The following is a 26,598-nucleotide window of genomic DNA, read 5'->3' as shown; positions in this document are numbered from 1 at the left end:
CTGCCTCAGCCTCCCGAGTAGCTGGGACTACAGGCTCCCACCACCTCGCCCGGCTAGTTTTTTGTATTTTTTTTAGTAGAGACGGGGTTTCACCGGGTTAGCCAGGATGGTCTCGATCTCCTGACCTCGTGATCTGCCCGTCTCGGCCTCCCAAAGTGCTGGGATTACAGGCTTGAGCCACCGCGCCTGGCCCACAGAATTGTTTTAAAAATTGACAGGGAGTATGCAGGTAGAGCCCTTGGCATGGTGGCTTGGCACGTAAGAGACACACAATAAAGATTAAACAAAAAATACTAAGATGGCCACAGAACAAAATCTCTGCTTATTATTTTTAAGTTGAGCCATACCTATGCTATAATCATCTCTTTGAGGTAGCTTAAAGTATTTCTTCTAAGAAGCAAAAAATATTTATTACTGCCCAACGACTGCTATCTTCTGATTTCTGACTCTCTGAAATTCTGAAAGCTTCTCTGAGAGTATCTTAAGATATTTTGTGCCCAGCCCAAATTTGGCTTTCATTAGCCATTAAAATCAAGGAAAACTTTAAATCAGGGCATAAAAGAGACTTTTCCTACGCTTAGCCTCACATTAGCATGTGAGAGACTCTGCATCAGCAAAAATCTTTTTTTTTAATCAACCTAAACCTCTGACTAAATTAATAAGAGTTGAGTTTGACCTTTAAAATGCTAAAAAATACAGTTCCCAGTATAATTCTTGTTCATCTCTGGACCAAACCATTCTCATAGTAAATTATGGCACTAACAGCTGGCTGCCAATGAAGTCAACTATTAATTGTATGTTCACTGCACTGCCTGATATAAATCAATATGAGCAACGAGCAATTGTCCTCAATCTCTAGATACAAAGATCTTACATTGCAAAATAATTTAAGGTTGGCTGTCAGCCTTCTTAGACTAGATGTCGTTTGGTCTTCCCTTTGCTAAAGATATGATAAAAATGAACACACATTGAAAACACACCCAATCTACTGTCTCTGCAGCAAACTTCTAGTCATCTCTATGAAAATGATAGTAGAAATGGTTTTTGATTGTGTATTCCGAATTAGCAACATCTACATTTTCACAAATCCCAGTGAAATCTGAAAAATGGAGCTCACAGAGTCACTACAATCTCAAACTCTCAAAATTTATTCTCTGTTCACCCCCTTTTACCCTTCACTCTCTCCTTTCTACCAACTTGCTCTCCATCTTCAAAAAGGCCACCAACTACCCTGTTTTCCTAGTTCCCATTTTTATTCCAACTTCTGTCATCTCTCTGCCCAATTTCAGTTTCATGAACACTAAGAGCTACCGACATTCTCACTTTACAGCCAAGCATTCCTACCTTGGGAACTCTTTACCCTAAACCATCCCACAGTTCCCTCTTTTTAACTCCTGGGTGACAGAGTATTGCTGGGGATATGAGGAAATGACACTGACAGGACTTGTTACAAATACACCTCGTCTAACTTTGATGGGCCCTCTATACAACTCAACAATATTTAAATGCATGCTTTGCAAAGTTGCTTCTGTAAGACATTCTCAGAACGTTGGTGTGAGTGAAGGATCCCACGGTTCCAGACTAGTTTGGAAAACACTGGTTTAAATTCAATTAAACAAGTTCTTTTCTGCAGAACTTAGTGGAGCCTGATAGGCATTGTGGGTTTCCAGATGGGGATTACATATGCACCATTTCTCAAAAGTTTTATCTAAAGAGTCACTTTTCCACAGAAAAACCACATCTAGTATTCTGTGAAACAAGTTGGGAAAATACAATATTAACTCATTTTGTGTTCATTCCTAACACACTTGTTCTGAATCATGTTTACCCTAAAAACCCTAGACACATTGTAGCCTACTCAGCTGTAGCAAATGACTGAATTTACATAGAAGCTAGAGACCTTTTCACATAATCTCTTCAGCTTCCTTCCCTTTCCTCTTCCACTTCTTTCCCTCTTCCCTGCTAAGCTGAGGAAGTGGAGAGAGAGCATCCTGACAAGTCTACTTCTTTTCCTATCTCAAGACCCTGTTCCCTCACTCCAGCTACAGAAATCTCCTCCATCAGCCACTCTCACTCCTTACATTTGAAACTCCTCTTGGTATCTTCCCTGTATCTACAAATATGTCAGCACTTATATAGTATAAAAACTTTCTCAATCAGCTATCAAACCATCTTCCACTTCTCACTGTCCCTCTCCCTCTACTCTGGCCAAGACAAAACTACTCCTTGAATATGTCCTGTACTTTCTTGACTGCAGGCCTTTGGTCATGCTGTTAAGCCTAACTATGGTTATTATCATCTTCCCCATCTCATGCATATCCCACAGCATTCCACGACCCAGCCAAACAAACAAGATCTCTTCTGCCTCTATTCTTTTAATACCTACCATGTTCTATTTTGTTTATATTTTTAGAGGCTCTATAAAAGTGTTTGAATCATCTTTATTGAGCTATAATTGACAAAATGTACCCATTTTAAGGGTACAGTTTAATGAATTTCAACAATGCGTACATTCATTTAACCATCACCATAATATAACATTTTCCATGACTCCAAAATTTTCCCTTAAGTCTACCTACGGTCAGCCTAGACAACCACTGATCTGCTTTTTGTCACCACAATTTTGCCTATATTATAAATGGAATCAATATTTGCCTATCCCATAAGTGGGTGTAATATTCAATAAATATCAATTATGTTAGTTGATATTGTTGGTTAATAGTATTGTCCAATTCCTCTCTAACGTCACTGATTTTCTGTCTACCTCCGTCAACTATAATATGGATGACGTATGTCACCTTTTAGTTCTGTACTTAGATGAATATTTGCTATGTCTTCTTGATGAACTGGCCCTTTTATCATTGTAAAATACCTTTCTTTGTTTCAGATAACAGTCTTTGTCCTGATGTCTTCTTTATCTGTTGTTAGCATAGTCCTCTCAGCTTTTTGATGACTAGTATTAGGTTGTATCCTTTTTTTTTTTTGAGTCTTTATATTTAATAAACTTTATTATATGTAGATACCATATAAATTGAATCTTGATTTTTTTTTCCAACCTGGTAATCTCTACCATTCAATTGAAATATTTCAACTATTTACATTTAAGTTGATTATCAATAGCTGGGTTTAAGTCAACTCTCTTACTATTTTTATTCTATCTATCCCATCTTTTCTTCCTTCTTCTTGTTTTATTGTGGATAAATTGAATATTTTGGGGGATTTTACTTTATCTCAACCATTGGCTTGTTAGTTTTATCATTTTAGTCATTTCTCTATAACTTACAATATGCGTCAATAACTTATCATTGTCGTCTTTCAAATAATTTTACACTTTATATGTAATGAAAGAATCTTACAATTCCTCTACTCCATCCTTTATTCTGCTGTTGAGATTTTAATTTGATGTTATGAATTCCACAATAAGTGATTACTTTTTTTGCTTTAGACAGATAATTATTAATGATTTTCACTTCTGGAATGGATTATCATAGCAAACTTCCAGCTATTACCAAAAAAATCTTCATAAATAATACCTATAAATTATGAAGAAAGTAATTTTAAAAACAATTACCTCAAGGCACTGAAGAGTGAACAAAAACAAGCAAGAACAGGAAAGAAGTCGATTGGAAGAAGGGAAGGGCACTGGATAAATTTCCCATCTTGGGGTTTTTTTTTTTTTTTTTTTTTGGTTTTTTGGTGATTTAAGGAGTGAATGTGCTTGTTTGTTACATGGATATTAATGCATAATGGTGGGGGTTGGGCTTCTAGTGTACCCATCACCCAAATATTGGACATTATATCTGGTAGGTAGTTTTTTCACCCCTTACTCCCCTCCCATTCCCACTTTGGAGTCCCCAGAGTCTATTTTCTCCACCTTTAACTCCACATGTTACCATTTGTTTAGCTTCCACTTATAAGTGAGAATGTGCAATATTTGATTTTCTGTTTCTGTACTACCATTTTTTATTGTTTTTAGCTTGAGGGACAGCCCAGTCTTCACTAAACAGAACTTTCAAAACTCTAATGAAAAACCCCCAGTCATACTGGCCTGAGGAAGCAGACTATGTAAATCACAATAATCAACAGCTACTGAAAATTGATGGCAGAAATCACAGAGAAATTAGAGTTAATAATGGGAACCCCAGAATTCAAATTCTGGTATAAACATTGCCAAATCTCTGGCTAACACCTGAGCCATGCGTGTCTTAGACAGATCCCAAACAGCCCAGTGAAGACTAGGAAAATTAAATGAAAACTAAGCTGCCATCCACCAGAGGGAAAACACAAATCGAAGTCTAAGTTCAGCCAAGTAAAATGCCTGAAAAAAACTAAATACTTTCTGGAAGAGTACAACAAAATCCAGAGTTTCTACAACACATTATTTACAATGTTTAGAATACAGCCTAAAATTACTCAGCATACAAAAAAAAAAAAAAATGATGAATTCTTAAGAGAAAGTGCAATTAGAGAAAACTAATCATAGTTTCCCAGGTGTTGGAATTAGCAGAGGTTTTAAAGCAGTTTTACAAGTATACACAAAGATGTAAAGGAAAATGTGTTCACACTGAATTAAAACAGAATATCTCAGCAAAGAAACAGAAACTATAAAAAACACATGGAAATTCTGTCATTGGAAAATACAATATCTGAAATAAGAAATTCATTGGTGCATATTAATAGTACAATGTAGATAATAGAAGAATCAGCATACTTAAAGATAAATAAATAGAAATCATACAATCTGAATTGCAGAGAGAACAAAGATTGAAAAAGCTTTAACATAGTTTCAGGGGTCTGTGGTATGCAATAAGTTTATTGTCTATGTATTTGGAATCTCAGAAAGAGATAAGAGAAAGAATGGGGTGAAAAAATATATATATATAAATGAATAATGCCTGAAAAAGCTCACCAAAACCTAAGTAGCATTAATACAAAGAAAACCACACTGAGACATATTTTTTTCTCTTAATATTTTTTAATACATATGATGGTTTAAAGCAAAAATTATAATACTGTATTATGGGTTTTATAATGTGATATGTAAGACATAATACAACTGTAATATGAAAATGAAGGAGTATTTGGACCTCTACTGCTAAAAACCTTTTCTATTTTATAAGAACTAGTACAGTAACAATTCTAACTAGACTGAAAGGATAAGGATGTATCATAAAATCCCTAGAAAACTTACTAAAAAATAATGAAAAGATGTATAGTTAATAAGCCAATAGATAAATTTCAATAAAACTCTAAAAAGTATTTTAATTATTTTTTGTTCAAAAAGAAGACAGAAAACATGGAATGGAAAAACACACACAAAAAAAGAGGATATTCTGTGGTCATAGAGTTGAAGTAAGAAAAAAATAAGAAAATATTTGTTTAAAGGAGGATAAAAAGAAGTCAAATAAAATGGTAAGTGTAAATCCAGTCATATCAATAGTGACATTAAAGTTAATGCACTAAACATTCCAGTTAAAAAGCAAATATTGTCAGAATGGATCTTCAAAAAGCAAAGTCTAACTATATGCTATCTACAGGAAACTTAAATACGAAGACATAGATAAGATTGAAAGCAAAGGGATAGAAAATAAACTGAGTGCAGTGGCTCACGCCTATAATCCTAACACTTTGGGAGGCCAAGGCGGGCAGATCACTTGAGGTCAGGAGTTCGAAACCAGCCTGGCCAACATGATGAAATCCCGTCTTTACTAAAAATACAAAAAATAGCCAGGCGTGGTGACACATGTCTGTAATCCCAGCTACTCAGGAGGCTGAGGCAGGAAAACTGCTTAAACCTAGGAGGTGGAAGTTGCAGTGAGCCGAGATCTTGCCACTGTACTCCAGCCTAGGCAACAGAGCAAGACTCTGACAAAAAAAAAAGAAGAAAAGAAAATATATATACCATGCAAGTATAAAGCGCCTGGAATATCAATATCAGCTAAAGTAGACTTCAAAACAAAAAGTATCAATAGAGACATGAAAGATCATTTCATAATGATAAAATGGTTAGTTCATCAGAAAGCAGAGGGCCGGGCGTGGTGTCTCGCGCCTGTAATCCCAGCACTTTGGGAGGCTGGGCAGGTGGATCACCTGAGATCGCGGGTTCGAGACCAGCCTGACCAACATGGAGAAACCCTGCCTCTACTAAAACTACAAACTTACCCAAGTGTGGTGGTACATGCCTGTAATCCCAGCTACTTAGGAGGCTGAGGCAGGAGAATCGCTTGAACCCTGGAGGCAGAGCCAAGGGTTCTTGTGGTGAGCCAAGATCACTCCATTGCACTGCAGCCTGGGCAACAAGAGTAAAACTCTGTTTAGAAAAAAAATAAAAAATAAATAAAAAGCAGAGAGTCACTGCCCAGGAGATGTATCTACAAGTCACTGTGAGCCTTTCTCAGGGTGCTGCTTCAATCAAGAGTAGAAAAATATTAAACATCAACCCAAGGGGCATGGAAAATAAAATTAGAAAGCAGAGTGTTACTTTTATACCAAATAATAAATTATGCACAAAATTCTTATCCCCACAACACAAAGAAAGAGTCCTAGAGGCAGATTAGTTCAATAATAGCGAACGGGATGGTTGACGTTGTAGTCTTTGAGGTTAAACTTTTTTAAGTGAGACTGTTTTGTTTTAGTGACAAAGGGTGAAGGGGATACAATCAAAGTTATTATCATTTTAAATGGAATGGACAGCTTGAACATGGACTCATTAATCACACCCAGAACACCAGAGAACCAATTGAAGTCGGAAAGAGTTTTTAATGGAGCAAAAGAAGGAAAAAAGCTCAGGTGGAAATTCTTACTTTCAAAAAATAAAACAGGCTGAGGGAAAAAAAATGTATGTAGAATTGGTAATTTCAATACAATATTAATTTAATGAAATGTACCTGCTATTTTATCCGGAACAGTACTAGATATGAGAGAAATGTTTAAAATATGGACCTTCTCTTCAGGGCATATAATCTCTCTGAGAGAAGTGTGTATACATGGACAACCATTCAACTAAGCCACTAAGACAACAGAGAGTTGCACTTAAGGCATAGATAATTCTACCCTTTGAAACTTTCTTGGTGGCATTGTTAAAGATGAAAGTCTAATGAGTAGACTATGTTTGGCCCTATTATTGTGTTCCTTATGTTATCATATTCTCAATGAAAACTATAAAGAATGTAAACTATAATTTTCTGTTTACCTATGACTCTACATTTCATTAGTGGAAAAAATAGCCTATATAGGAAAACAGGAAACATTAGCAAAAATGCTAATATTATAAGGACATACATAGCCCTAAAGGGACATGCAGCAGAGCATAAAGGTGTATGTACTGGAAGGCCAGCATAGTAGCATTGATTTGAGAAGGCAGTTAGCTTAGTGATGAAGAATATGGACCCTGGAGTCAGGCTACCAGGGTTTGGAGCTTCGTTTTGGCATAGAAAAGTTGTTTAGCTTTGCTAACTCTCAGATGCATCGTCTACACAATGAGGATAAATGTAGTATCAACCTTACAAACTGGTCATGCAGATTAAATCATATAATCCATGTAAAGTCCACAAAATGCCAGGCACATGACAAACACTCCTTAAAATACTGCTGTCTAGGGCTAAGTGGTATAACATAAAGAGAAGAGTCCCAGCTTTTCCATTAGTAGCTGAGTGAGTTTGTGGAGTCCCTTATCTCTAGGATAGAGGCATTGTTTTGCATGCTTGTAAAAAGAGAATAATTAATAATATTTGCCTCACAGTGAAAATGTTACTGGGAAAGAGAATAAGAACATGTAGGCAAAAAATATTTTGTAATAAGTAAAGTGTTAAACATACATGGGTTATTATTGCACTTAGCAATTCCCTTATTCCCCTTTAAAGAGATTTGGCTGCCTACATTTTTGACTGCTATGTTTGCAAATATATTCTCAGCACTTAAACCAATGATTGACACATTATATTACTCAATAAATATTGTTGAATGAACATATGAATACCACAGTTCTGCAATTCTGAAATTCATTTCGTTAGGCTTTTTATCTTCTTGAAATTAGTGATGAAGAATCTGAAAAGAATTGTCACCTGTACTGCATTAGTGTTCTATTGCTGTGCAACAAAATTACCACAAACATAGTGGCTCAAAACAACACCATTGTAGGTGTGAAGTCTGGCACAGTATTTGAAGTCTCCCAGGGTGAAATGAAGGTGTTGGCTGGGCTGTATTTTCCTCTGGAAGTTCCTTCCAAGCTCATTCCAAGTTCAAGTTGTTGGCATATTTTAGTTCATTATGACTGAGTGTAGAACTCATGTTCCCACATCCTTACTGGTTATCAACCATACTGCTCTCAACTCCTATAGGCTACCCACATCCCTTCGGATGGGGCCTGCTCTATAAGCAGTTCATAATAGAGAGGCAGCAGAATTTCCCTTATATCAAATCCCCCTCATGCTTCCAATCTCTCTGACTTCTTCTGCTCATAAGCGAGAGAAAAACTCTATGTTTAAAGGACAACTGGATAATCTTCCTTTTGATATACAACCAAGGGAATGATACCTCATCCTATGCAGAGGTTCCACCCATGCTTAAAGGGAAGGGAATTATACAAGAACAAGTATCACTGGGGTCATTCTTAGAATTCTGCCTGCCTCATACACTATATTGTAGCAACAAAGAAAGTCATAATACATTGGTGAAATTTTTTAAAGCTGGTAGTAGAACATGTGTCCAAGATAGTCCTTTATTTTTTTTAATTGATGTGTTTAAATATGCAAGAGGGAGGTCTGGCAGGCTATAGACACTAGCCAGTTCCCAGTGGTTATCCCTGGGGAGTGAGAATAAGTCTGTCACAATAAATATGCTCTCCTTACAATTAAAAATAATAATAAGAGGGAAAAGTGTTCCTTTCACTCTGTTTTTCATCTTCCTAAAATGTAAATTCTAAATACATCTTTCTCCTCCATTTTAATTTGGCTCACAAATAATGCAACAGAGTCAAGTTAAATAATTTCTTCCCCTTTAAAGCATCTTTCTCCAAGAGTTTAGCAGATATTTCCTTATCAATCATCCTGAGTTCACACACCATGCTTCCCTAGATTCTTCCCTTAGGGTTCAGAAGGCACTGTTTTGCTGGTCCCAGTGGCAACAAAAACTTCTCAGCTCTGCAAACCTTACTCTTCCACACTATGGTCTCAATACCGTTATTTTTATCAAGTAGGATAGATCTTGTCTACTTTTTTGTGCCCAAAGAAGGAAAATAAAAACTCAGAAAACCCTTCAGTTTAAAGAAAACTACTGTGCTGTACCCCAGCATAACTGCACAAAGCATGTTTGCAGCAGTAGATTGGATTAGCTGTCTATTGTACAATAAATGAGTTAGAAATCCAAGCAGTAAGTGTGCTGACATTTTGTTGTAAAATTCATGTGTCAAGAAGTCTTTGACAAGCAGTATTTCCATACTTAAATTGAGCAATGGATTGAAGCCTGAAAAAAACCAAAGAGAATGTATTCTGCAGTTGTCTCTTAAATTGTGTTACCTATTGATAGTTTTCTACCATGGAAAAAGCAATCCCTCCAATATAAAGAGATTGCAAGCCCAGAAAACAGACTCTAATTAAATCAGTTATGTTGCATTACATCATGTGAACAATGTGTGTCTATGGCAATCTTTCTACGGATAAATTAAATTAAACTTATTTATAATTCAAATGTATATAAACATGGGCTACTTCATACATTGCCTGTCGTCTGTTCAAAACAGCTCTGAACTCTAAATACAATGGATTCACGTGTGGGGTACCAAAGAAATTTTATAACATATTTAAACTTCATTTTGATTTCTACATGGTAAAGCCTCTCAAATAAGCTAGAAATAGTCCAGAATTGGCTGTTTTATGTGCTTCAATACCAACCCTTACACTGACTATCTACTCTTGTAGTTTCAATAATAATTTTCTTATTTGCCTCGGTATCCCATCTTTAACTACCCACACAAAGTTTGATGGCTTCACACTTTTTGAAAATACCACAGCAATATAACATATAAATCAAAAGCAATACCAGCTAAGCAGAGGCAGTCACCTTGAGTAACTTTCCTTAACTGCCTACTAAGGTTAGGAGTAAGATAGATCTTTCAGTGTGTTAGCAGTGTGTGATTTTATTTTTGTCACTATGATAACAGATTTTTCATTTAAAAATACATGTTTCTTCTTTACAAAAATATATATAAATCTTTCAAAGCACTGAGCAAACATGCATTTGACCATACATACTTTGAAAAACCAAAAGTGCTGCATAAGCTTTAAAAATTATCAATATTCCCAGTGTTTAACTTCTAAAAATATGTTGGGTGGTGAGTGAAGCTGACTTTCTAGTTTTTTGTTTTGGTTAACTAAAAGATGGGCTTTAGTGTTCTATCTAGTACTACCAGTTGGACATATCCAAAGTCATTTCCCTGAATGCTTAATCTATGGTGAGGAATTAAAGACATGGGTTTCTTTAATTACATAATGTCCCTTTAGGGCATGTAATTAGTAAAAATGGAGCAAAAAGATGTTAAAGACAGAGCTAAGGAGCTGGGCGCAGTTGCTTACGCCTGTAATCCCAGCACTTTGGGAGGCCAAGGTGGACGGATCACCTGAAGTCAGGAGTTCGAGACCAGCCTGACCAACATGGAGAAACCCCATCTCTACTAAAAATATTTTTAAAAATTAGCCAGGCGTGGTGGTGCATACCTGTAATCCCAACTACTCGGGAGGCTGAGGCAGGAGAATCGCTTGAACCTGGGAGGTGGAGGTTGTGGTGAGCTGAGATTGCACCATTGCACTCCAGCCTGGGCAACAAGAGCGAAACTCCATCTCAAAAAAAAAAAAAAAAAAAAAGAGCTAAAGAAAAAGAATACAGCAAACAGCAGAAATAACCATATGTTTGATCCTCAGAGTTCCATTTTTCATGTCAAATAAAACTTTAAATAATAAGTATCAAGTTTTTTAAACAGCACAAAATCTGGATAATGGAGATACGATTGAATTAGTTAAGACAATGCTAGCTACTTTGCCAGATGAAATCTGAAGCCTCAGTGCATTATCACAAAGGACGTTTATTTATCATTTAAAGTTCAGGGAGGAATGAAGAACAGGAACCCCACACAGTCATTCAGGGACCCAGGTTGATGAAGGCTCTGCAGTCTTCAACGGTGGACTCCCGAAGTTACCCTGAGAGTCAACATCCAGCCAGCAGATGGAGCAAGGGGAAGAGTGGCACATCACAAATAGTTGACGGGTCAGGTCCTAGGCCTTCTAAAGTGATACTGTGCTATCCTCTTCTGTTCACACCCTGTTAGCTTGAACTCAGTACTATAGTAGTATAAATCTAAAGGCAAAGGAGGCTGGAAAATGTGATCTAGCTATGTGCCAAAGAGGAAAGGAACCTGGCTTAGGAAACTGCTAGCCAGTTTCAGCCAAACTACACATGCCCTCTTAACCTTCCATTCAAAAAAAGAAAAGAAACAACAGCAACACAAAAGAAATGTCCTCTTCTAGTAGGACAATTTAGTCTGACTTTTCCAGAACTTCCATTTCTCCAAGCCATTCAAACCCCATTCTTACTCTTATATTGAACGGTATGTCCATTCACATGACATTAGATAAAAGAAGAATCATAAAATATGGAAATGAAAGGCAGACCAGAAACTTATACAATTTAGTGCTCAAAAGTTTGTGGGCCAACTTGATTTGCTAATCTACAGTCTGTGCTTCTGGAGAGGAGAAGAAGGGGGAGTTCACAATCCACAAACCAATTTGTGTTGTTTCTGCAACACTGCAAAAGTGCGACTCATGCATATGCTAATGAAATTGCAATGAGAGTTTTGGCACTATTTCATCACCTCAACTAGATTAGAGAGTAATAACACTATGGGTTTACATATCTTCAGAAACTGCTGTGGTAGTAGAAAAAAATGAACCTGTGATACTTATAATGCGACAAAAATTACAACTATGCTACAAAAAATAATGATAATTATTTTATAGGTAAGTAATAGTTTGCAGCACACACACACATACATGCAATAGTTCACTATTAAGGTCTTTCACTGCTTTCCATGTTTTTGTTTTTTGGTGTTAATGTGAGTCTCTATTTGTGAATGGGCTTACAACTCTGTGCCTCCTTCCACAGATAGAAAACAAATTTTAAAAAATGAAAATACTGGGGAGAAAATTTACTGACAAGGCAGAAATCTTCTTTAGAAGCACTTAGCTTTTTTCTTTGATCCCTAAGACATCACCTTAGGGTTCTAGGAACTGAGGACTTCAGTCGTCAAGTTATGTCCCTGGACTCTGAGTCTGTCCCATGAATTCAAGGCTATTTAAGAGTTCATGCATGCACTGTTTGAAGGGAGTAGCCTCTTCAACAGGTAGGAAACTGCAGTAAAGGCCAAAAGATTAAAGATTAACTGAAAAAGTCTTTAACAGCTTCATTAAGCAGGCCCAAGCCACAATGAGCAGTCTGATCATTTTTTCCAAATGGCGTCCAGAGTACCTAATGTGATGCCTCAGCTGCGCAAATCCTCCTGTAATTTAAAAACTGCTCTGCCTCCCACTTGCAAGCAGTTCTCACTAGGACTTATACAAGGCATAAGAACATATGGGGAATAATAATCCATAGGTTCAACGATTTAGAATCCTATCTGATCCCTAAGGGATGAGGATGCTGTTGGTTACATAAACTGAGAGAAGGCCGCTGATATTCTCACTATGTTTACAAGCACCTTATAAGAAAAGATACTTGGGTTTCTTTTACATTTGTTTAATCAAAAGAAAAGAACTATTTCTTCAGATAAGTGAGTAATAATAACCTTATTTTTTAAAAAAAAAAAGCCCCTAATGCTTTTTATAAACATCTCAAGTAATATGAGGCTAGGCACCCACTCTTTTAGTATGTTAAATATTAATAATGTATAAGAGTATTAATATATTAACATTGACAACATATTAATATATAATAAATAATAACAAATATTAACTAGTAATTAAAATTAATTGAAAATGATGTAATAATTAAAATAATAAATAATAATAACAACCTTATGTGTTTTTTTAAAGCCCCTAAATGCTTTTCATAAACATTATCTCAAGTAATGTGAGGCTAGGCACCCACTCACTTAGTATGTTAAATATCCAAATATGGTGAAATGATAAGGCTATTTATATAGACTTCCCATTTTTCTGATGTGTCCATTCAGTTTGTAATTTTCAATACAACAAAAAATATTTTTACTAACTCCAGTGACACTTTCAGAGTATCCCTTACCCAGAATGTCTTCATTCTGAGGGTGATTAGGCACAGCTACACTGAGAAGATTTTGCTCACAAAAAAGTTTGTTGAGATCTAGAAAAGTAAATAATTCATTCTGTTTAAAATAGCACTGTACATGTTCTGACTTGTACCTTCTACATACTTATATTTGTGAGTGCACGTATGTGTATATGTGAGTAGATAGATAGATAGACAGACACAATCATAGGAGAGAAATGAAACAGTCAAACTAGATATTACCTTTGAGTTAGTATACATTGTGAGTTTTGTGCTTACTTTGATCACAAACACACACCCAAATGCCTTAGGTAATATAGTGTCATAAATAAGCTCTAACTTGGGATTTAGGAGACTTAACTTCTAGCTCAAAGTCTTTTTTTTTTTTTCAGTTTGGTAAGATATGATGCAGTAATACCAAAGTTCCCTTCCAGTTATAAAAGTCTGAGTTCTGCCTTTGCTTTGCCAATGGAGAGCTGGCCTCTGTGATCCTAAACACATCTCTACATTTCTTTGGATCTCATTTTATAAAGCTGTAAAACTGTCTTATATGCGTGCTACCTATCTCACAGAGATAATGTAAGTGTTCCGGCTGCAATTGTCAATCAGAAATATTTGGATTGTAATGAGATTAATTCAGACAGCATATAATCTAGATGAAAGATATTAGGAAGAGAAAAACAGCACCAAAAAGGATCATTTATATAGATTTATTTTTCTTTGTTCCTTTTTTGTCTCTCTTCAGACACACTTTATTTGACCAAGACCTTCAGTGGCTTGGTGTCAAAAATGACTTCAAAAAATAAAGATTGAAAATTAAAACTCCAAGAACTGCTGAAGGCAAAATACTAGTGTGGGAAGGAAAAGCAATGTAGAATTCTCAGGTACATAAAAGAGAAGAATTTCTTTTAATTTGTGTATCTCTCAAAAAGTCAAGAACTTTTAGTTCTAGCTGGATCATAAAATAAGTGGCATATTTTTACTCTGGAAAAGTAACATGCTCTGAAAAGCAGAAAGTGTAAATGCTATTTCATTTAATATGACCATTTAGTCTATTCTGTTCTATATTCTGGTTCTTAGACTCTTCTGTTAGTAAACCTCTTTGAGAACCTAACGAAAGCTATGGACTCTCTCTAGAAAAATATACATGCATGCGATTTTGCACATAAATTCAGAACCCCACTGGGCTACGGACCACAAGTTAATACTCCAGATTTACAATGTTACCACCCTGTTTAGAAACTACCAGAGCTCTTGGATGAGAAGAGTCTGAATTTGTAGGGTTATTTACATAAATTTGCATATGCTATTCAATCTGCTCTACCTCTATGTTTATAAGATAAATTATTTAGTCTGACCTACTCCAATAGTATTCAAATTCAATATCAGTGACATGATATACGTAAAATCCTTTAGCAGGTTTTTAAGCCAATCAATTTAATCACATCTCACAACCAAGGCATAGCTAGAAACACCCCGGCCAAAATGAAGATCGTTACCCCATGAGCTTTCATACGGTGAAGGTGGGCACACCCTGGCGTGGCCTTACCACAAAAAAATGTCCCAGCCCCTTCCTAATGTCCTCTGCACCCTGTGCAGCTCTAGAATGTAATGAAACTGCCCTTGGTAGTTTATTTACTAACCATCAAAGCTATTCTTTCATTACCTTCAGAATGTAATGGTTATTTTATGAAGACTCATTAAATTTAATGAGATACAGCCATGTTTATTGCCATCCTATAAAAGGAGTGGGGGGAGACCCATCTTCAAACTGACTCTTGCTTCTGTGGAGTACCAAAAATAAAATGTCAGCCATTCCACTGTACTCAGAGCAAGGCACTTAATAAACCAAAAGTTGTTCCCAAGAGTCGAAGTTGATTAGGATCAAGAATACCATTGTTGTTATGATTACTACAATATAGCATTATTAACAATAAGAGCAATAGTCTAATAATCATAACATCAATAATAATAACAGCAACTGATTATTGTGCACTTACTGCCTGCCAGGCATTAGCACATTACCTATTCTCTCATTTAATTTAGTTACATTACGTCGTTAAATATAAAACCAGAGGATGCTACATTTTCATGTGTAATCTGAAGCCTCAGTACAATCTAAAGACTGTAAGGGAAGTGGCACCTTGTAAGAGCCCTACTGGAAAAGCAAAGGAGTAGACCTAGACCTCTAGGTCCCAAAGTCAAATCAGAAGAAAACCTAGGCAGGAAATCCAGCTTCCCTCTTACAGAAAAGTTCCACCCTGTAATTTTGTAATCAGATCTCCCAGGTGGAACATCTTGCCTTAGTGCTCACCTAAAGCAGGGGCATCCAGTCTGCCAATAGTGATCAAGAACTGAAAAGTAACTGGCCAAGAACTGCTTATATGGAGTCTGAACACATGGAACTTGGAAACAGGAATGTTGCCTCCATGGTCAGTCAGGATGGAGTTGAAATTTTTAGCAGTCAACAGTGACTGGGAGACAATAACATTTTGTTTTGGTTGTTTTGCTTTGTTTTGTTTTAGATGGAGTCTCACTCTGTCCCCCAGGCTAGAGTGCAATGGCAGGCACTATCTCAGCCCACTGTAACCTCTGCCTCTCAGGTTCAAGCGATTCTCCTGTCTCAGCCTCCTGAGTAGCTGGGATTACAAGCGCATGCTGCCACATCTGGCTAAGTTTTTGTATTTTAGTAGAGACGGGGTTTTACTGTGTTACCCAGGCTGGTCTCAAACTCCTGAGCTCAGGTAATCCACCCGCCGCAGCCTCCCAAAGTGCTAGTATTACAGGCGTGAACCACCGCGCCTGGCCGACAATAACTTTTATATGGCACCTTGTAGAATGAATTCTAGGTTTCTAAGTTTTATCATATTTAGTATATGAGAATTAAATTTTATGTTGAAAACCATAATTCCAGAATCTAAATGATGGGAATATTCATTATATTAATTTTGTCACTCAAAAAGAAAAAAAGAAAATGCTACACAGGCCCTGACGTTAAGTTACTTACCAATTGACCTTGCTTGTCTCCTCTTAAATGTTCTGTCTTTAACCCTGTCCCAAAGGGTGTTCAGCCTCACAGGAACCCAAAGAAGGACAGGCTGTTTTGGAAGGCAAGACAGAGAATATCCATTCCCCTCTGAGCCTGGATTCATTCCACTGAAGAATCTTCCACAGTATATAATTAATATTGTGCATATTGAAAGTAGAAATAGGCTTATGAGAAGATTTTCCTGAAATTTGTGACCTGCAGGAGTCTCAGAAAGTTGCAGTTCAGAGGCCAACCAGAAAAATAATCTAGATAAAGAAAGACTCCAGCAGAATATGTATTTTTTTCTTCAAAAGATTTACTTCAGCCTACACAGAGTAAACAAGTTAACAACCAGAGGAAACAAATAGAAAACAGTATAGTGCTGAGGTATGGAGTCTGAATAACAAATCCCCCCAGTCACCAGGAAAAAATAACTCTAAAGTAGGATGCTTATCTGACAATTTCTAACAATTCCAATTCTAAAAACTCAAAGCTACCTTACCAGGATTTTGTTTGCAAGCACCCACATGAGCTCATATGATGTCGTTACAATCTACTGGTCAATTTACTAGGAAAGAAGTTTCTCTCCAGGAATGACAGAGTCCCATAAGAAACTGTCCCTTAGAGAGTACAAATTGTTTTCTTCAGGAACTAAAAGAAACTGTTTAGTAAGTTATTTTTCCCAAGCACAAATATGCAACCTGTGATCTGTTCTTACATCTCACCTAATCGCCAAAAAGAGAACTTCCTAATTGTGGAGATCAGGCATGCCATTTACATTCAGTTATGTTTACTGTCATACACACTATGGGATAGTTTTATTTTAAAAACACTGATTTATCATCATACTCAATACTTGTTTATTAAAGAGTGGTGTGAGGTAAGTACAAAATGTCATTGTTCTTAGAACCAGAATAGTTATATACATTTCTTAGGCCCCCTGATTCTATCATGTTAAACTATATAAAAGGCAACAGATGCAAGTTAAGGTAAAAAAGAGTTTGTAGTTTTAAAATGGTGCGTAATATGATTTATGGAGAAGCATGGTGCAACAGCTTAGAGCCTAAGTTTGCATCCAGATTAATACCTCTGTTAATCTCGGTCCCCTCTTTGAGCCCCGATAGCCTCATCTCTAAAATGAGGATCATAATAATAATAACTACTTCATAGGGTTATTGAGAGGATTATATGAGATGATGAAAAATATGTTACTTAGTGGCCTGGTACAAAGTAAGCTCCCAAGAAATGACAAATATTATTAAAATTGGTAAAGGATAATTTAAAAATTATATTTATAGAGTTATTTTTGCCATTCTAAGAAATGAGCTAGAATCTCTAAGGAAACTTTGAAAGGTAAGGTAAGCTTGTCTATGCTTCTTTAGATGAGGTTGAGTAAAAGTCTATTCCTGTTTTAATGCAGTGATCTAATTAACCTTTTGCCGGGACTAAAATGACCTTGAATTGGTCTTATGACCTCAAATGCTTAATGTTGTTGACTTTAAACAGGCTTTTTTGGGATGGTCAGAAATAACATCTGGTGAAATGAGCTAAAGGTCAAAATAATTTACTTTGTAATAAATAACAAATACGCTTTGCACTAGGTGCTTACAAATAGAAAGAAATGCATAAAATTCATTTGTCAAAGCAAGAAGGTAAGGTATTACATAAGGAATATAGAATCAATCAAAAAATTCCAAAAAGGATCCAGCATTGATTTTTAGTCTCACATCACTTATTTTATACCAGGAAGTGATTAAATTATTCATTTTTATAAACTAAAGAAATACATTTCCAACTAACATTAAAATGAAGTAAAGATTGAATCTAATTAAACAACACTGATTTATCATCATAAACATTCCTGTCTCAGGCAGAGAAATCACTGAGCTATAGTGAAATGGAAAAGATAAATGTGGCTTGTGAAAATGTCAGAACTGAGAACTATATGATTTCTAAAACTCTTTCTTGTTTTACAAATATTTATGCTTCAAAAACCAAAACTCTAATGGGCATCTTTCACATTATCCACAAACTTTAGGGTGAATGACTCAGCCTATTTTATCAACAAAACCATGTATAGAAGATCGGTTTCAAAAGAGAATCCCAACTAAGAATAACATTACATTGTTTTAGCCATAACCAATAAATACAACTACATCTGATTTTTGTGCCTCTTATTGAAATTTTGGTGAGCTTTTTTCAGACTATTAATTTAGCAGATTTCTTTCTATTCATATAACTGTAAGTTGAGTTTCATTGCTACGTAAGAATTATTACTTGTGATATAGCACAAGTAGCCATCTCTTTTTATTTACAAATTCTGTTCATCAACTTACACCTTCAATTCTGTTTGAAAGGGACAGCAAAAGGAAAGCATGAAAGCATTCAAATATACTGATATGTGTGCAGTCTGGAATCTTTATTCAAAATGAAATCAAGCTCAAATGCCTGCCTGCCCAGCATTGTTAAGGAAGATTTATAAGGCACCTCCTTATTGAAAATATATCCAGCATCTCCCTCTCCCCTGTAATAATTGTTGAGCTATTTAGTCAATATTGGGCTTCTGTGCATAGTTACCCACATTATGCAGAGCCACTTTATGCCTCTAGTGATTATGTAGGGCCATCACTCCTCCTTATATTCCTCTAAGTTCAAATGTTTACCTCTGTAGTGGGCTCATTCAGTTATCATTTATATCAGTTATTGGTTAGAAGCTGATCATTCCAATCACTCCATTATTAATTTTTTATTGCCCCACATCATGGCCCATCCTTCAAGTGCTGTTTCAGAGCCTACACTGTTTCTTCTGAAAAAAAAAAAAATCAAGCTATACGTGCCAACAATTTGTAGTGCATTATCATTTGTAATGTCCTAATTATTTTACATAATCAATAACATCAAGTTGCTTTTCTTGGGGACTTTGTTTATTTACATTTTATTCCACACACGTCAGCTTCCATCAAGAGCAAAACCGATTTTCTTGTCCTGCATCTGCTCTCAAGACAACCTTAATTCACCATAAATCTATTTGTGTTCACTACATAGTTAGACCCAGTTGGTTATGTTGATATAATCCTAGGGCCAAACATGTCTTGCTCTACAAAACGAGACTTAAATATAACTTGGTATGCTACCCTGATGATGACCATGGTGACCGGAGGTAGTGTTTCATTTCATTGTTGTTATTTTTGCAGAGGTCTCTGTTTATGATGTGATGCATTTGGGCCTAAGCACATTAGCTGCATTATTCATTGGGTACATTTGTCAGAACATGCATGTGTATAAAGAACTAATGATCCATATTAAATTAATGGCACTATAAAAAAGAAAAATACTCCATACAAGCAGCTATGTCAGAAACTACAGACTTTGATAAACCATAGAAAGGACCTAATCAGATGAAGCATTGGACTATTCTGTCTCCAAAATTACATTTCTAGAAATGTACTTGTACACAATGTTGGTTTTATTAAAACAAATTAATTCAGTCATTAAGGAATCATAAGGCAAGTGTCTCATAAGTCAGGACCTCCAGTGTAACAAATTGATTAAATGACTGTGTAATAGTCTCTTTAAACAAATCTAGTGTAACAAGTTAATAGATCTGCTCAATTACCATCCTGGGGTGATGAGGATGTGGGCGACTCTCTCATTAAATCTGGGAGATTGTTCTTAGGAGTTTTTTCCACTTTTCTCTCTCTTTTTCTGTCTAGGCTGTATTATGTTCTGGATTTGAGGCTCGTTTTCCAGCCTCTGAAAATTGATTGTTCTAATGGCAATTAAAAATAAAAAACTGAATTTGATGCTGCTGACTTCTCCAGTGGATTTGTCAGCTGCTGTTGCAAACCAGTTTGCTCATGCGTGGTCTCTCTCTCTCTCTCTCTCTCTCTCTCTCTCTCTCTCTCTCTCTCTCCCCCCCCCCCCTTTTCCGCATTCCATCTCAAGCCTAGGCGTCTGCTGAAGGGCTGCAGGGCACCACCCATCGGCCACCACTCTGTCTTCAGTAACTAAAATAGCAAAATCTCTCTCAGATCAGGCTAGAGCTCTCCCTGGTTTGGCAAAATTTGTAGCAATGCATTCTAACCTGGGAAACTTGGGCGGCCCCAAGTGCCAGTGCCAGGTGAGGGGTGCAGGCAGAGAGGGCATTTACGTTTCTTCTGAGTCGAGAGCTAAAATCGTTTTATTTTTAGCTACGGATTGATTTCAATGGAAAGTTTTTACACAGGCTTCCACATATGAGAGGGAAATTTGCCTACACATCCACGGGCCTTCTCAACCTTCCTGCAGAGGCAGGGAGGGAAGAGTGATCCCAGAAAGTACTAGAGGTGGGTGGGGCTCCCAGTGAGGCAAGTATGGAATGAGAGTGACCAAGATGAGGAAGGAGGTGGGGGAGTGGAGAGGAGAGAGGGAGGAGCGTTTGGGCCATAAACCCTACCTCAAAATCTCTCAAGCGATTCTTGCTTTAAGAAAAGCAGAACCCCTTTCTCTGGGGTATGCTGAAATCCTTTTATAGAAAGATGGTAGCCGAAAGTGGAGGAGCTCAGGAAGCTTCCCCTCTCCTAACTCCAGAGATGTCAATCCGGGCTGGTTCTGGATTTGAGACAGTTCAGAGTAACTTCCGAGGCTCTACCTTTCCTTGCAGGGTAACTTCCAGGCTCTGCCTTTCCTTAGGTGTTGATGCCCATGACATCCTTTCGCCAAAGGCCTTAGGAGAAAAATCTATTACCCCACTGCCATTTTGTTAAGTGTTTGCTCCTGCGATGTGACCCTTCCACTTTATCTGTTGGTTTTTATTTTCTGAGTGCATGTTGCCCATATGTTACTCTAATAGTTGCTATAATTCTTGAGCAATGGGGCTCGTATTTTACGGGGCTGAATTAAAAAGAATGCACTTTAATAAAAACCTGAGCAATACACTAATGGCCTGACATTGATGTATTTGCATAGAGATGAATTATACGGGCCTGCTTGACACGACTTTTAATAAATGATTGAGGAGGTTATTATAAGGATGCACTTTGGTGTGTGTGTTAACAGGTTATTTTAGTGCATCTATAGCCAAAACTGGGAGCAATGCAGTCCCGAGTACAGTCGCAAGATACTTTTTTGTCTTATGTCTTGTGACATTTATTGGGACCGCTCCGTCCCGATATTATAGTCACAAGCTACATTTTATTAACCATCAGTAACGTTAACTGTGAATGGAATCGGGAAATGAAAAGAAAAATGAGGCCCCCCCCCATATACCTCCACCCACATTAGATCTCAAGGTAGTCAATAATGAGTGTTTGATACCAGGAGCCCTCACTTCGGAAGTCACAGAGAGCTGGTTACACTCGCCTCGAACCGGGCAGGGAAGGCCGCTGTTCTCTCCGGAAACCGCAGGGCTAACTGCTGAGGAGGTGCGATGAGAAACCACCAAGTTAGAAATCGTCAGTGATGCGGGTGATTCAGGAAACCGTCTGTCTGAGTCCGGGAGTACGAAGATCTATAAGAACCTCCCTGCACACAGAAATCCAAGAGCTCACCTGCTACTTAGATGAATTAAGCACCCAAGAGGATATATTTAAATACCAGCTTGCATGTGCACTTTTTTGTCTTGCTTGAATTTCTTTTCTCCATGTGCATGTACTACCTAGCAAAACATAAACAATACAAAATTATTTGTAACTGAAGGCGGCTCTGCCTCCCCTTTCTCTGTCTTGGGGAGATTATCCAAACGCCCTCGCTTGCGGGATTTCGGAGACAGAGACTGGAGCCCCGCGCGTCCGCGCCTCGGCGCCCTCGGCCTGCTCCCGGCAGGCGCGCTGCGGGACAACAGCGCAGATGCAAACCGCTTTCTCGCAAAGAAAAAGGGAGTGGAGGAGAAAGTTTCCTCCCAGAGCCGGGGGAGCAGCAACAGATCAAAGGTCGGGGGCGGGTGGAGTCGGGGTGGGGGAAACCGCGGGACGCCCTTGCTGTGTGGGTTTCGGGCGGCCTCACAGTGTTCTGCAAGAGTACCTGCCATCTCGAAAAGCTTTTGCCACTGCCGACTAAAGCGGGAGGGGGCAAGGGGCTCTCTCTGAGGCGGCTCCGGATTTGTGCATCCCCGCAGTACGGCACCCGCAGTCTTGACTTCGCGGTCTCTGCCTGAACAGATGTTTTTGTCCCTCGCGGAGATTTGTAACTGATGTTGGGGACAGCTAGTGGGCGGTGCTAGCAACCTGTATCTGTTCTAGAACATACCTGGTGGGAGCTGTGGGGTGGGGTGGAGAGGCAGGAACGCAGGGAGACTGGGGCAGGGGACAAATCAAGGTGTGTGGGTAAATGTGAACATATGAGCACGCGTGTGTTCACAAGTCTCTAAATGTGTCATTCATTACATTTTTTAAATGGTCAAGTCCAGCTGGGCGCGCTGGCTCACGCCTGTAATCCCAGCACTCTGGGAGACCGAGGTGGGCGGATCACCTGAGGTCAGGAGTTCGAGACCAGTCTGCCCAACATGGCGAAACCCCGTCTCTACTAAACACAAACAAACAAACAAAAATAGCCGGGCGTGGTGGCGGGCGCCTGTAACCCTAGCTACTCAGGAGGCTGAGGCAGGAGAATCACTTGAACCCGGGAGGCAGAGGTTGCAGTGAGCCGAGATCGCGCCACTGCACTCCGGCCTGGGCGACAAGAGGGAAACTCCGTCAAAAAAAAAAAAAAAAAAAAAATCAGCATAGATGTGGTTGCCTTTTCGGTTTCAAAGTAATAACGAAGCAAGGAAGAGAGAAGACTGAAAACTACCCCCCGGAAACTAGCACAGTGTGCCGGGATGTCTCTATCCCAGGAGCTGGAGGAAGAGGGCCCCTACCGGTATGCGAATTGCAAGGCCCAGCCTTCCCCAGCGACGCTCTGGCATCCGCTCTCCCCGCGCTGTACCTCCGCGATCCAGGAGACACCCAGTGCACCAGGCCCTTCCCCTGGGTCAGCGGAGGCGCAGGGCGTTGGCCACATCAGAGGTGCAAATTTACCCCGGGCCCTGGGGAGAATGGCGACAGCGTTCGGTACTCTACCTCGGGTGCGCGTCAGCGTTGGAGAGTCTGCCCGGCCTGCAGAGGGCGCAACAGGCACCGCTGGGGAGAGCCGGGCACCGCTGCTTCCAGGATCCGTAGCGCAGAGTTGCAGGCCAGACCCACTGGGGGCGTGCCCGGCGTGGGAAGCTCAGTCTGGGTCTCCGAAGCTTGCGCTGAAAACACCGGAGGTAGGGAAAGTAGCGAGAGCATGCTGTGCTGGGCTCCACCCTGGACACCCCAGTTTCGTTCTCTGCAAAGCCATGCCTCTGGCAATGCTCTGGGGACGGCGATACCCAGGGATGATGGTACCACCGGTCTCGGCGGGACCTCCCGGGAACTTGTCCTGCGGGAGGGAGTCCAGCTGGCCGCCCACTGGTAGCAGCAGTGGGTGGAGCGCAGAGACACCGAGGCCCACGTGTGTCCAGCACCCCAGGCTGAGGCTGCAGGTCCCCCGGGGCCCGGAGCCTGCCCCCAGCACGAGGGAACTGAGCCAGGTGTGGCGACCAACGTCCTAAATCCCAAACAGACTTCGTTCGGTCGGGCTCAGTAAAGAATTTGCCTAAAGGTAGAAACTGGACCAGAGAAGGAAACACAGTGCCGGGCACACCCAAGCTCACTTGAATTTCCTGGGCCTTGACATCCCCGAAAGTAGACGCAAGATGTATTATCAAGAACCCGGTGGCGTGCGGAGACTAGCTCCCCGAGATGCGCCATGACTGGATTTCAGCTCAGTCCGAACTGTGGGAGGGTCGCAGAGGAGAGAACACGCAAGGAAGGGTGTGTAAAGGAAGGGACAGGTGGACAACTGAAGGCAGCGACAGCTGGACAACCTAAGGCAGCGGCCACAGCTGCCCTTTCCTGCCCTTGGAGGGGAGGATGGAGCTTCTGGGAAGATCCGGGGCCTGCAGCGCCCTTTCCACGAGAGTCGGCGCTTTACAGATTGCGCGATGGATACAGATGTCATGTCGCAGACGTGGTGCCGTCTGGGCTTAAAGCCGTCCATAAGCAAACTACAGAAGCCAGCCAATCCCGAGCGTTCTAATTGCCTTAGTCCTGGGATCACCCACGCAGCAAGTCCAGCCATGAAACCTGCCCCCATAGACACGCGCTTGCCCTCTCGTCCCCCTTGCACCCATTGGACTCGACGCCCCAGCGTGTGCAAAGAGGGCCAGCCTGAGGTTCTGTATGGGATTCTCCTGCGGGGTTGGGAGAGACTTCTTTCGGAGCAGATGAGAACAACACAGACAAAACCGCATTTTTTGACTCCTCATTTAATCAAGACGAATTCCGATTTGTCTCATTTTGACCTTTGTCGTGATTGAAAGGGAATATTAACCCCTACAACTTCTGCATGTTTTCTTTCCAGGGCCTTTTAAAACCAGAGTCGTTCCTGGGAGCTCCAGCCTTTAGGTCCTTCAGGTCTCTCCTCACCTAAAGGGGAAGTTCTGGGAGGCCCAGGCCCAGCACAGCCTCTTCAGGCATTCAGAGAGATTCTATAGCTCCTTCCTGTAGGTGGAACCACAGAGCACATTCCAAACTCTTCCCATAGGAACAGTGGACCCAGTCCAGGAAGTCTTTCTCCTCCACATAAGGACCTTTTCTCCTGGGAAAAGCAGATTTCCCTCATTCTCTGCTCTTACACCAACCCTGCTCTTCAGAGAGCCTGGTTTGTGCCCGCATTGAGCGAGAAACGCAGGGTATGGGAAACGGTGAGTTTTCTGTCCAGCTGGATAGGAGCAGATAAAATAAGATAGCCGGGAGTTCAGCTGTGTGACTGAGCCCGGAGGACCACCACAGGATTCCCCATTCCTATCCAATTCCCAGTCATGGGGTAGAGGACGCCAGATTCTGAGAGGCACGGGACTACACCTAAGGCTTTTCCTAGCCTCTCCTAGACAGCAGGGTGTCTGTTGCTGTAAGTCAGCATGATAGAAAAAGCACTGAAGAAAAGGAATTGAATGATGAGGCCATTAAGGTAGAACACATACACTTTTTAGGGCACAGGGGCTCCTAAATACCCTGTTCTTCTGGGGGAAAGGGAAAAGAGTGGACTAAAAGAAACAGCATAATTGTAACATTGGCCAACAGGGTAGGAGGAAGTCAACTTCATCCCCCACACCACTAGTGAAGCCACTGCCACCTGCAGAAGGTTCTGCTGCAGGCCTCTCAAACCTTACTTAGCCTCCAAGGATCAGTTCACCAAGAAGAGTCTCTGAAGATGCAAAAGTCTCCACCCTGCATCCGGAGTTTTCAGGCACTGAGAATAGAATGAGGCAGACATGGAAGGTGACCGAGAAATGCTTCCAAGTCTTAATTAGAGAGAATCCTGTAACACTAGGAAACTCCAGTTAAAACATTTAGGAGTTAGTTGTGTTAATTTATCCCAAATTTTTGTCTCAAAGAAACTACTATTGGAAATCTAAGTTTGGTATTGCAGCTCCTCTGATGGAGTCTGTGAAACATGAAACTCATCCATTTGCTGCTTAAGCTGTGCATGCTACTTTTTCTAGCAGTTTGTCAAACTATTACATGATAATCAGATGTAGAAGGGTGCAGTGGCTCATGCCTGTCAACCTAGCACTTTGGGAGGCCGAGACAGGCGGATCACCTAAGGTCGGGAGTTTGAGACCAGCCTGACCAACATGAAGAAACCCCATCTCTACTAAAAATACAAAATTAGCTGGGCATGGTGGTGCATGCCTGTAATCCCAGCTACTCAGGAGGCTGAGGCAGGAGAATCACTTGAACCTGGGCAGTGGAAGTTGCATTGAGCGGAGATCATGCCATTGCACTCCAGCCTGGGCAAAAAAAGAAGACGACGATGACGACAAAGAAGAGACTCCTGTTGGCCTGAAGATCCTTTCTCTCGGGAGTAAAATAAGGGATAGGGCTGCATTAAAGGTCTATCATTTTCTTTAAAACCATCAAGAGAATACAAAGTTTCCTATCACTTCTTATGGGGGGTGGGTATGTGTGTGTGTATCTGAGCATGCACAATGTCCCGAGGATACAACAGGAAACAAGCAGTGTATGACCTTATGCCCTCAAAGTCTGACTATTCCAGGTCTAAAAGTTTTCCAAGAGGTAGTACTGCTATAGCTCTGTCCAAATTGTCACCCACTTTGGACTATCAAGTCTCTCTGAGGCGCTTTCTTCTCCTGAGCAAAACAACACAGCACTATACTACAGATGATAGATAGATAGATAGATAGATAGATAGATAGATAGATAGATAGATAGATA

This window comes from Piliocolobus tephrosceles, chromosome 3 (assembly GCF_002776525.5).
Source record: "Piliocolobus tephrosceles isolate RC106 chromosome 3, ASM277652v3, whole genome shotgun sequence".
NCBI classification, from domain to species: Eukaryota; Metazoa; Chordata; class Mammalia; order Primates; family Cercopithecidae; genus Piliocolobus; species Piliocolobus tephrosceles.
This window is presented reverse-complemented; position numbering follows the sequence as displayed.